Source organism: Canis aureus, chromosome 6 (genome assembly GCF_053574225.1).
Source record: "Canis aureus isolate CA01 chromosome 6, VMU_Caureus_v.1.0, whole genome shotgun sequence".
In the NCBI taxonomy this organism is placed as follows: domain Eukaryota; kingdom Metazoa; phylum Chordata; class Mammalia; order Carnivora; family Canidae; genus Canis; species Canis aureus.
This window is the reverse complement of record NC_135616.1, coordinates 7,104,159-7,116,996: the sequence shown is the minus strand read 5'-3', so window position 1 is coordinate 7,116,996 and position 12,838 is coordinate 7,104,159. Positions and strand designations below refer to the sequence as shown.

General features: G+C 43.9%; 1 protein-coding gene and 1 long non-coding RNA gene across 6 annotated transcripts in view; both read left to right on the top strand.

Moving 5' to 3' along the window:
• Nucleotides 1–12,838, top strand: part of PTPRM (protein tyrosine phosphatase receptor type M) — a 773,521-nt gene that overhangs the window by 39,584 nt on the left and 721,099 nt on the right. The window lies entirely within an intron of this gene.
• Nucleotides 5,568–6,415, top strand: LOC144315460 (uncharacterized). The gene is made up of 2 exons (XR_013381167.1): nucleotides 5,568–5,965; nucleotides 6,258–6,415. It is a non-coding gene; the product is annotated as an uncharacterized LOC144315460 (long non-coding RNA).

Genomic DNA, 12,838 nt, shown 5'->3' with positions numbered 1-12,838 from the left:
TACTCATACTACATGGTAGCAGAGTGTGGTGGTATTTTCCAAGACCTACTTTGTGGAGATGAGCAAAATAACTCTAGTTATATGACTAGTTTATATTGGTTTAGAGCAGGAATTGGCTATTTGGGCTCTCTTGACCTTTCTTATCATTCTAGTTCCCAAGCTTTTCTTCTAGACATAGCCCCTGGCTTTAGTTGAAGGAATGGGAGTTTTGTATTGTTTTTGAATCTTCAGTCTGTCCCAAAGATGCTGGAGGAAGCTTCCTTGTTAGTTTCAGATCCCTGGATTCCCTCAGAAGCATATTTTTCTGACTTTGGCCTTGGTGTCTCTGCATACTCCCTTTTATCTCTTTTGATTGAAACCATTCTGCTGGAGGTCCCCTAACCTGCTAGCTCATCTGGTGGCTCTCTGAATTTTACTTCTACTCTGTCACTGACCTCCCTTTCTGCTGCTTGCAAACACCAGCTGCCTTACCTTGGAGGTTCCTAACCCGCACCTGGAGTCTTGTACTTGGACTTTACCAGTGGCCTCTGGCAGGTGGAGAAGGAGCTGGGTGTGTGCCAGCCCTCAGTGCAGTGTTGTACAGGTGCCACCTCGCTAAATGTTCACACCAGCTCTGAAGGGGAGCTGCTGCCATTCCCACCATTTTAATGATGCAGAAACTGAGATTCAGAGCTGTAAGGAATGTAGACATCCTTCAGCGTATTTCCTACAGAAATTCTCACCACAGCAGTTGGTGCTTCCTTTCTTTGCTCACTGCATGTGGAAGAGCATGGAGATAAATTGTGTTGAGAGTGACGTGTTCTGGTGTGCCAAGCTGTCTCCTCGGGTGCATCTCCCACCTGAGGGAGGAAGCTTATCTTGAGGTTTAGACCACAGCTTACACTTTGGAGCCAGATTTCTGGCTCCTTGAATTGCTTTGTGATGATAGGCAAATTACTCAACCTGTCCATGCCTCACAATTAGAGATATTGGGGGGTGCCTGGGTGGCTCAGTCGGTTAAGCATCTGACTCTTGATTTTGGCACAAGTCATGATCTCAGGGTTGTGATATGAACCCCGTGTCACACTTTGCGCTGGGCATGGAGCCTACTTAAGATTCTTCCCCTCTCCCACTACCATCACATACATGCGAGCATGCACTCTCTCTCTCTCTCTTAAAAAAAATAAGAGATCAGAGATATTAGTTACATAAATTAAGCATTTGAGTATTCTTTTAGTAGTCTCTTGCCAGAAAATGAGCAAACATCACTTCTGCATGTACCAGCTTGATCTGTTAGAGGATAGGGTTGTGGGGCCTTCTCTATGATAGCCTCCAGGCTGTGAAGTTTCAAGTTGCTGACTGCCTGCCGAAAGCTAAGATGTCACTTTCCTAAAATAAGAATCCTGGATGCCATAGGTAAGCTGCCCATTCCTCTCCTTGCAGTCCTCAAAGAATTGGTAATCCTCTCTACATATGGCAAAGCCCTGTTGATGCCCCAGCAGTGCCCCCCCCCCCCGCCCTACCCCACCACAGACATGATTTTCTACTGCCCACCAACTGATGTTTAATCCTGAATGGCCTGAGGGGAGAGGAATGGGGAGCAGCTCAGTAGCTGGCTTATTGCCCTTGCTAGCCTTATCAGCTGCCCATCTGCTGGCCTTTTAGGGACATTGGACCCTCTTGCTCTGCGGGATCACTCTCCCACCTGTTCCAGTAGTGAATGAAACCATCAAGCCTTCCTTTCCCTAGTTAGAGAAGAGACTGTAAAGGCCGGAGCTCCTGACAGAGGCACACATCAACTCATATTCACATCAAAGGAATGAGCATCCCCTTTGCTTCTGAGTAGGCTTTTTAGAGAGATGGCAGGATAGAAGGACCATGAGAATATGAGATGAGATGGCAATGAGAAGCAGGGATAATCTGGAGAGATGAAGAATCATTTTTCCTGATTTATGTTTTATTCCAGGCTGGCATGCTTCTGCACATTCCTGACATCACACGCGTTTAAATACAGCTTGTTCAAGATAAGGGGGTTTCTAGTAATTTTTTACATTCCATTTTTATGAAAAATTTCAGAGTTCTAGGTAGAAAACACTCATTGATCTGTGAGATTGCATCAAGAAACTATTGGTTATTTCAATTTTTTCCATTGAAACTCCACAGTGATCTCTGGAATTAATGTTATTACTGTCAGTGAGCTTTTGAGGACTCTAAAAGGAGAATGGCAATTGCGATCCCTGATTAGGTGACTCAAGTTGATGTGTGGTTATCTGGAGTCCAAATTTCCTTTGGATTTTCCACTTAACCCCCTAAGCCTTTCAGAATAAAGCACTGAATTTTCCCGTGTAGGGCTGTTTCCATTTTTGTGGCCCATTCTTGAACCATGCAGATTTGGGGATGCACTGAAGCTTCTGCATTCACCTGCCTTCCACTGTTCTGAAGGAGGTGGAAAAACTGTTAGTAGTATTGCTGGCTCTGAAAAAGCTTTGAGAACTTTTAGATGAACTCTCTTGGAAGAGTAGGGTAGTGGTGTGGGAATTGGAGCAGTCTGATTAAAGAGTAGCCTCTCCCAGTTGGAACAGATGTAAGAAGTAAAGAGAGCAACTCTGGCAACATCTGGAAAACTCTGAAGTGCTTACTCGTCCCCTGCACCCTGGAAAGTCAGCCTATCAGAAGCGATGGAGGAGGATGTCAAGGTTAGCTGTCTGGGATGCCCTTTGTCATTCCTGTTCTCTCCCCCAGGGTATGTTTATGCTATTATTAAATGATTGCACAGACTTCTTAGTGTATATTTTCTGGCTAATGTCATTTAAAGCTAAAAATAATTCAGTAGTCCTTAGAGTTCTTGAGATTTTTCTGTCCTGCTCTCGTTCTTCTTCTGCGATTTTTGGTCTTCTAGAATTGTAGTGAATATTGACCTCACGTTCTTTTTTTCTCCTTGTTGTAAAATAATGGGAGATTCTTGATGACGACATTGAGTTCTCATCTCACTAAGAAGCTACAACCGGTGTGGGGACCGGTGCACAGGTGGGTCCTGTATGCAACATTGCCTTGGGCACAGGCCTAGCTGTTCTGTTCCTACTGCTGCCCCTGGCTGCCTGTTACCTGGGGCCACTATCTCCTCTTGCAGAGATGCAGAATTCTTTGCCGTGGAATGAATTTTGGGATAGCGGTGCAGTCCAAAAACCTGCTCCTCCCCTTTCAATAGCAGGGGAAGTCCTGTCTTCAAATAGCTTCATATGGAGCCTGAGTTTAGAAAATGTGTGTATGTGATACATACATAGGGTAGCCATCCAAATTAACTTTCCCTCAGGTCCTATTGGGGCCCCCAGTCCCTTCCCAGTTAAGGAAAAAAACATAACTTTTGATCTTTTGGAATTAGAAGAGCAACCCCAAGCCCTGGGGGATTTCTGGGATTTCTGGTTATTCCTCAGTTATGGTTATTAGCCTGAGGTTAGGGAAAATATTTCCTCAGAAGTAAAACGGTAGTTACAGGGCATTTCTAGTGGTTTGGGGGAAACTGGCCTCACCAAATAGTGAGAATTTTACTAGTGATAATTGCTAACAAAGATACTTCTCATGTTGCTGGTGGGGAATGATGACAACTTTATTTCTCTGGGGAAGCCCTACACAAATGACGTCCACTTCTTTGTCAGTATTGGGGATTGGGAGACATTTTAATGAAAGTGGTAATTACCGACAACAGAGAGACTCCTTAGACAGATAACAGGAGGATGTGAGAGGCACGAGACAAATTCTTTTGGCAGTTGGAAAACTTGACAAGGTAAATTGGTCATTTTAGGAAATGTCTCATAAAGACTCCTCAAACTGAAAATTTTCTTTTTAAAATTTTTTCTTTTAAAGATTTTATTTATTTATTCATGAGAGACACAGAGAGAGGCAGAGACATAGGCAGAGGGAGAAGCAAGCTCCCCCTGGGGAGCCTGATGTGAGACTCGATCCTAGGACCCCGGGATCATGACCTGAGACAAAGGCAGATGTTCAACCACTGAGCCACCTGGGTGCCCTGAACTGAACATTTTCTTATACTTACCTTGAAATTAGAACAGACTGACAAGAGCAGTTTGTTTGATAGAAATTACTGGGTTTTTTGCATAGTTGTCCTCAGTGGGGCTCTCAAGCTTGTGTTCGGATGATAATTCTTAGTTGGTGAAAGTTCCACAGGATTTGTAAACTGTATCTGATGCCTTAAATTATATTTTATCAGTTATGAAGTCTTAAGTTTTCTAGGTTTTTTTTTAAGATTTTTATTTATTTATTCATGAGAGACACACACACACACACAGACAGAGACAGAGACACAGGCAGAGGGAGAAGCAGGCTCCATGCAGGGAGCCCCACATGGGACTCCATCCCCTGTCCCCAGGATCAGGCCCTGGGCTGAAGGTGGCGCTAAACTGCTGAGCCACTGGGGCTGCCCAAGTTTTCTAGTTTTATTTATTTTTTTTAATCTTTTATTTATTTTTATTTTTTTAAAGATTTTATTTATTCATGAGAGACACAGAGAGAGGCAGAAACACAGGCAGAGGGAGCCCGATGTGGGACTCGATCCTGGGTCTCCAGGATCAGGCCCTGGGCTGAAGGCAGGTGCCCAACCGCTGAGCCACCCAGTTTTCTGGTTTTAAATTAGTGTTTCTCAAGACAGGGTCTCCCAGAACCTTTTAGTAGGGCATTTCTTTGGGTCCCAGATATCTTCAGAAGGCTTCTGAACCTTATTCAGACTTGAGAAACACTGACTTTGAGAGATATCAAAGTCACTAATGCCATAGATAGCATGGTTTTCTCTTATACGTTTGGGATAGCATCTTTATTTCTTTGTCTCTCTCTTTTTTTTTTTTTTTCGAAGACAGAGAAAGTAAAGGGAACTAATGTGCGTTGTGTGTATGTGTGTGTGAGAGGGACAGAATGGCCTTCTGTATTCTCCAATTTACTTTTGCTCTCTGTTCTGAAGAAATAGCCAAAATGTACATGGAAGCTGTAGTTGAAGTGCTGGTCACATTGCAGGTCCCTTTAAGGACACACGATCCTTATTCTGCGTGGAAAATCTTCACTGACTCCCTTTTCACTGCTTCGGATAATTTATGTCTGGGTTCTGGGCTTTCCTTAGACTGATTTCATCTTTCTGGTCCATTGCACTTTCTGTTATGTCCCAGCTTCTCTTAACCATGCTTGTCAGGCCTGTCCCACAAAATCACCTTGATTCTATCTACCTTGGAACCTTGGTTCATATTAAACCTTTCGTTTAAAATGTCTCTACTTCCATCCATCTAAATCCCAACCATACCTTGATGTTTGTACCAACTCATGGCTCTGTGGTAAGTGAGAGTGAGGCTAAGCTGGAATCGTATGTTCAGGGGATCCCTGGGTGGCTCAGCAGTTTGGCCCCTGCTTTTGGCCCAGGGCATGATCCTGAAGTCCTGGGATCGAGTCCCGCGTTGGGCTCCCGGCATGGAGCCTGCTTCTCCCTCTGCTTCTCCCTCTGCCTGTGTCTCTGCCTCTCTCTTTGTGTCTATCATAAATAAATAAATCTTAAAAAAAAAAAAAAGGAATCGTATGTTCATGCCAGATCCTGCAGAATTGGACACATGAGAAGGAGGAGACACTCCTTGTGAGTGGCTCTCACTCATTTCCATTGCCCCTTCCATTGTGACCTCACGGGTGCTTTAATTCTTTCTGTGAGGTATGGATGATGCTGGACCACCCCAACAAGGCTTGATAAAAAAACCAACCAACCAAACAAAAAAAAAAAACCAAAAAAAACCCCATGCAAACTAGGTATTTGGGTTAACGAAGTAGAATTTACTCAGCTTCAACTGGGAGGTTGCCTTCAAGGTGTTTGCTTGAACTCCCCAGGCTGCTGCCATGTTTCTCCTCAAGAGAACAGGACAGCCACTGCCTTCCCACCTGCCTAAGGGAAACAGCGTCCTCTCTGTGATGTTACTACCTTTTGCTAGTGATTGCCACGGTAATGCATTTCCTCTTTAGGGGAGCTATCATCCCCAGTGTGTAAGAAAATAAGAAAATAGCTTTGCTTATGACCTCGAAGGACAATTTGGGGTTTTCAAACTTTAGTCTGTGATACTCTGTATCTAGCTAGCTAATCTGTATTTTGGGTCTCTATATAAAACCTAAAAAATAATTAAATGTAGACATTTTGGGTCTTTATGTATTCTGTAAATCAAGATCAACTCTTAATTTTAGGGTTAAACACAACTTACCCCTTAATTATATATTGTCCTTACTTTTGTTTCATTCAGTAGGCGCTCAATAAATCAGGCTTGCGGCTGATGCTGACCTAACCACTGTGTCTGTTCCAAGAAGTTGAAACTCCCCTGAGAGCTGGGACCCTGTTGCCCTATTGCCCATGCAGTTATTGATCAGGAAATAAATGCTTGGTTGCTTTCAGTGCAACAAAGAGGTGACCCTATTTGATTAATCTCCTGGGATAGCAGATTACTGTTGTCAGCTCCAGCAGGGCTAACCTGTAATTTTTTTCACTTAAACCAGGTAGATAAATTGTAGTATTGTTTAGGTGGAAAAGGCCCTATTGAGTGAAAAATCTGAATTTTCCTTGATAGCTTTATTGGGCATGCTGGTTAGGTGTTGGAAAAAAAGAAGGCAACACATGCATGCTTCAGTGGGAGCTTGCTGGATCTCATTTGCTGGCAATGAATGGAGCACAGTGGATGAAAACCTCCACTCTCCCTAGAAAAACTGAGGGTAAGAAGCAGAACCAGAGAACGTGTGTTCAGTAGATCCAAATCAGACCTGCTAATTGTGCAAATGATTTAAGGGTTATTGTGGAAATTTACTTAAACCGCCAACTCAGCGTAAAACAGCACAAACATGAGGCAAAACTGGCGTTGCCATAGTAATAAAGTACACACAGGGTAATGAGCCTTTGGGATATGCAAGGCAATAGTTAGAGCACATCTGGAATGCCGGTTTCAGAAACAGAAAAAGATGCTAGAAGTTTGATTCTGTGTGATCAAAGATCATTTCAAAGCTAAGGAACTGAAGGAATATTAAAGAACCCGGAATGTTCATGTTTGAGGTGATTAGGGCTTCTTGTAAGCTTAGTAATAGGGAGCAAATGATAAGTGATCCTAAAAAGAACAAAATAGCTTGTTACTCTGAAGGGTTGTCTTTCTCTTTAGAGAAAATTGGATCACTTATAGGCAATTGATCTAGTTAATAATCTGAATTTTATCAGACCCAACCAAATCATCCAGATGAATTTTTCCTGCCTTCTCTGCCTGATGTGAAAGCCTAGTTCAGTATCCCTCTCATTTTTCATTTAGAAATTGTCAGCTGCTGTTGACAAACAGATAATGAGCTTGACACAGGATCAATATTGCATCAGTTGTGTTTATCCCATAACGTGGCTTCTACATGCATTTGCTGAAAGAATTGTTCTTCACTCCAGGGAACACATAAATAAACTCATTCTAACGACTATTTTTAGAAGTTTATTTAAATTTTTAAGAGGGATGAGCAGTTTTTCATTGTTTTTTACTTTGAGCTGGGATGAGTTGAGGCTTTAATTCTGACCCGATTTGTCTGCCCCCACCCAACCAATACAGTATTATAATAAAATTCAGTAAATGGTTTGTTTCTCCATTTTAAGATTTCAGTTTGATGTTTCAAGAGGTTGAGAACTCTAAGGAAGGTTATCTTCAAAATCCCTTGTTTAACTCTGATAATTTTTCAATTTGGGGAACTGGTTTGATTTTGCTTAAAAAAAAAAAAAACCTCCTCATTTAAAGACACTTAATTACAATTTCATTACAACAATAGAGATAATTTGGGAACTCTTAAGGGGGGAAAATCACCCATGCTCTTATCACTAACAGAAGTGCACTAATCGTGAGTTATTTCCATTCTGTTTTTTTTTTTTTTTTTGAGCACTATTTGTTTTGCATACTTTGTTCTTCCATCTTATTTGTTCTTCGTGTGCCTACTCAACACCCAAGGAGTGGATGTCAAGTGTGGAGAGGTGACCCTGGCCCTGCAGATTATCTGTGACTATTCCTTTACATAAAAATAGTAATAACTGGCTTGGTGTTGAGGGTCAAGGGCTGGTACAGGGGGAGAGACGCCAGCGCTTCCTGGAATGTCTAAGGCTGAGGGTGCCAAGAATACAGGACTACTGGGGACAGATGGCCCTCCCCCAAGGAATCATCATTGCATGAAGGATGGTGTGAAGGGTGGCATTTCCTGTGGTGGTGCGCTTCAGAAATTTGTTTGCATAAAACAATCTTGACTTGTAAGCTTTTCACTGTGGGCTGAAACATATTATGTATTACTATTTTCCATACATATGTTTTCTGCGAAAACCTTGGAGCTACAAAGCCTAATTGGCATAGCCAGGCCTTGCCATCAAACCAAGTCAGCCAAATCTGACTTAACTCTCTTCAGCAAAGGCCTGAGTTTGTTTTTCGCATCATAGGGTCTCCCTCTGTCAGCCCTCTCACGTCTGCATTCTGATTCTGAAATAAAAAAGGAGGTTGTTTTTGTCTCCTCTGTCTCTGAAGTTCTCTTTCCATTGCACTCTAGTGACATCCCGCAGAAGGCACGGGGGGGGGGGGGGTGATGAGGAGACAGGCACCACTAACTGTGAGAGGAGGGTGCACAAGAGTCCATACTGGATGGGGGTTGGTGTGCAATGAGAGTGCGAATGGAGCAGTGGAAAGGGGGTTGGGGAGGTGTAGACCCTGGGCAGACAGGCCCTCAGGCCAGCGAAGGGCCCACCTGAAATGGATTCCCTTGTCCAGCTCAGAATATTTTCCAGAAAGCCTTGGGCTACCCCCCACCTTCCTCAAAGTATAGGGGCCTCTCTTCAAAGGATGTCTGATAAACAGACTCTCCACATGTTGCTTATTTGAGGAGCTGGAAGTAGTTTGAGACGACCTGATCTTTTTAGAGACAGCCTTTATTCTTAAAGCCTCATCTCTTTATTTCGATGAGTGTTATAAAAATGCAGTTCCTTGAAGACCTGCCATTAAATGTGTCAGAAGAGTCTCTGTCCTTCAGAAGCAATTAGATTACTTATAGCACAAATTAAAATCCACCACCACCACCACCACCACCAAAATTGAGAGGGGACAAGGGAGTTCCTCAGAGTTCTCTATGTAGGCATTTTCATTCTTTCTTTTTTTCTTTTTAAAGATTTATTTATTTATTTGAGAGAGACCTGGCATGTGCATGCAAGTGGGGGGGGGGGCGGAGAGAGAAGCAGCCACCCTGCTGAATGTGGAGCCCTACATGCCTCCATCCCAGGAGCCTGAGATCATGGCCTGAGAGAAACCAAGGGTCTGATGCTTAACCGATTGAGCCACCCAGGTGTCCTCAAGGCAGGCATTTTAAAGAGGGCGACTCTGATCTCTGTGGCTTCAGGAGGGACAGCTGGGCTCCCTGGTGGAAGGTGATAAAGGGGCAGGTTTGTGCCCAATGCAGCAAGGTATTTTCTTGCAGTGCATTCCACAGGTGGAATGAGTTTGCTTTTCTATTATGTTACGTGAGGTATGGTAATAGGTTTCACAGGAGAAAACCTATTGGTTTTCTATTGGAGGAGTTGGTTGTTTTTGTGAAAGATGTGTCTTTTTTTTTTAAATTTTTATTTATTTATGATAGTCACACAGAGAGAGAGAGAGAGAGGCAGAGACATAGGCAGAGGGAGAAGCAGGCTCCATGCACCGGGAGCCTGATGTGGGATTCGATCCAGGGTCTCCAGGATCGCACCCTGGGCCAAAGGCAGGTGCCAAACCGCTGCGCCACCCAGGGATCCCGAACGATGTGTTTGACGCAGGGCTACCCAGGTTTCTTTATTGAAGTCCTGGGTGCGCAACGAGCATCTGACCCTCCAAGACGGTGATGATTTGCAGCATATCCTAATCACACTCACTGCGGAGCCCTTGATTGGCTGGTGTCCCTCGGGACACACTCTGGTATATGCTGGAGTGACCGAATAATAGCTGCCTGCCACCAGCTGCAGTCCATTGGCCAGGTAGGTGGCCCAAGTATGTGCATGGAGGTGGTGAGCCTTGGGGCCCCTTATCTTAAAGTCTGACGTGTGCTTTGATGAAATAGGGAGAAAAAGGAAGAAAGACTTTATGTAATGGAATGAAGCAGAATTTTGGACTAGGGCCAAGACTGTGTCCGTACTCGCACCTTGCCATCTCGGTGAAATGAAGCCCCGGGAGTAGAGCCTTCTCTGTTTGACCTGAGGGGCCATCTCTCACATCAGAGGGGACAAGGAAGGGTGCAGAAGGCCTGTGCCTGCCATCTTGTGGAGCAGAGAGAGGATGAAGGAGCGGTGCCCGTTCTTTCTTCCTTTGAAGAATCCTTCTGTCCCTCTTGTAAAGGACTTCATGAAACTCTCCTTGGATTCCTGTGCGGGGATGTGGCTTCTGTTACAGGCACACATGGCAAATGCCCTTCTGCAGGGAGTACATGGCCATAGGCCTGACCCCAGGTAACATCCCCAAAGCCTTGGGGATTATGTGCTCATGTCTTTTGGTTGTTGAGACTCTAGCTGAGTTCAGCTAAAGAACCATTTTTAGTTCTGGTTCCTAGGAGGACCCTCGGTTGCTCTGCAGAGCTTGGGGTCCCCTCACCAGGTACTAGCCTGGGCAGTGGGTGGGTGGCATAGCTCTCATGCCTTGGGCCCCCTTTTCTCTTTATTCCCAGCCCAGGGCTGGCCTCTTAGGGACACCCCAGAGCCAGCAGCCAGTTTGTGTTTGGAGAAAAGCATAGTCTCCTCCCACTTCCCCAGTGTTAGTATTTCCTCCTGCTTCCCCTCAGGACTGCCTTCCCAGGACAGCAGAGCTCCTGGTGGCTGCTGGGGAGAGGATTTCGGGAGGCCTAAGGAGACCCGCCCGTTCTCACCACTCACATGGCTACATTGTTCCTGGTGTCTCTTGTTTGTCTGGTCTGCTTTCCTGGCTGGTGCCCAAGACGGAGATTTCTTAGTGTTTCCACATGTGAGTGGCTGGGCTGTGCTGGGTCATTTGACTTTGTTCTCACCATCAGCACCTCCTCCATCAAAAGAAGTACAGAGAGGAAGGTTGTGTATTCACAAGAAGCAGAGGGGAGTTTATTTTTATTTTATTTTTATTTTTTTATTTTTATTTTTTTAATGTATTTATGATAGTCACAGAGAGAGAGAGAGAGAGGCAGAGACACAGGCAGAGGGAGAAGCAGGCTCCATGCACCGGGAGCCCGACATGGGATTCGATCCTGGGTCTCCAGGATCGTGCCCTGGGCAGAGGGGAGTTTAAAATAAATGGGTAGATGCTTTCGAAATAGTTCACAGCTGAATGGGGCCCCTCGCAGTACAAGATAAGTAGAACTCTACACTGTGTCATGTGTGGCTTGTGTGAAAAGCACCCAGGCATGTCAGTGGGTGTATGGAGGTCATGATTCCAAGCACAGGTCTTTGAAGGGGGCTGTTACAATTTTAAAGTGAGTTTGGAAAAGGAAACATGGGAGACTTGAAATGGTGGAACAAAAAATTTTATTTCTAAGTTGAAAAAATTAAAATCTTTCTCTGCTTTTAAGCCCTTGCTTAAATGTCACCTCTTCCCTGAAGCCTCCCTGGATTCTTCCTGACTGGAACTAATGTTGCCGTGCTTGATGGTTTTCTAGTGCCCAAAACACATGACCATTGTACACGACAGAATGTACTGCTTTTGTTTAAATGACTTTCTCCTCTATTAATCTGTAAGCTCTTCGAAGGCATAACTTCCCCTTTTCCATTCTGTTTCCCTGGAGAAAAATTATACACTCAACAAAGATTTATTGAATGGAGTCAAAATATATCAGATAGTCTTTCTTTTCCATTTTTGGGAAACATAGAGTTTTCCTAAGTAAATTTAGGAGTTATTTGCTTAAAAAAGATAAGCTTTAATTAAAAAACCAATTTTAAAGAGGGTTTGCATCAAGCTTAAACACTGGGAATAGATATAAATATATATTTGTATTTCACTGTAAGCCTTTCGTGAGAAGACAATAATCGTTAACCACATGAGTTAGTGTGGCGGAATGTCTGGGAAGTGGGAGGTTCAGGAATGCTGCATCGTTGAATAAATTGTGAACATTTCTGGTTTCAATTTGGTTTACCTACTCTTGGTCTGCAAGATCTGGAACGCTGCCCTGGACTTTTGGTTCTGTGTGAATTGGCTCTGAGGAGGAGGAATGCTAGAAGTAGCTGCTGGAATTATGAGCTTCAGGGACTGGGATCATGAGAAGTCAGTGGACTGGAATCTGTGTTCTGAGATGCTGCCCTGAGTCTGTCTCCTTGCTGACAGCCCCACGTTGGAAATACTCTTCCACTGTTAATGAATATGTTTTATTTTCACATGCAGCTTGCTAATAATGTAGCCAAAAATCCTGAAACAAAACACAACCCTCCCCCCCCAAAGAAAACCCACAAAAGCTTTCTGGAAGTGATTACTTAATACTGCACATTTCGTAGACAGTTGAGTAGAACACTACGATAAAGAAAATGTTGTCTTTCCTTCCCCGAGGGAAGAGAGGAGGGCTAACAAGCTTAAATATAGAAGGGGATTGCCGTCAAGTACATTTTCATGCCTCTGTTTTTCCAAATTCTCATTACTGCCCCTTCTCTTTTATGGATTTACTATTTATTCTACTTGAATAATCCATTTTTGGGGGTGTATTTCCCCCCTCACTTCCATTCTGATGTGATAACACATTTCAGAATGTCTATTTAACACATTCATAAAATTAGCTTTAGTAGGAGTTGTAAATCCAGGATGTCACACCTAGATCGAGTGAGCAGATTGGCTAGGTATTGTGCCTGAGCCTTGGTGTCATT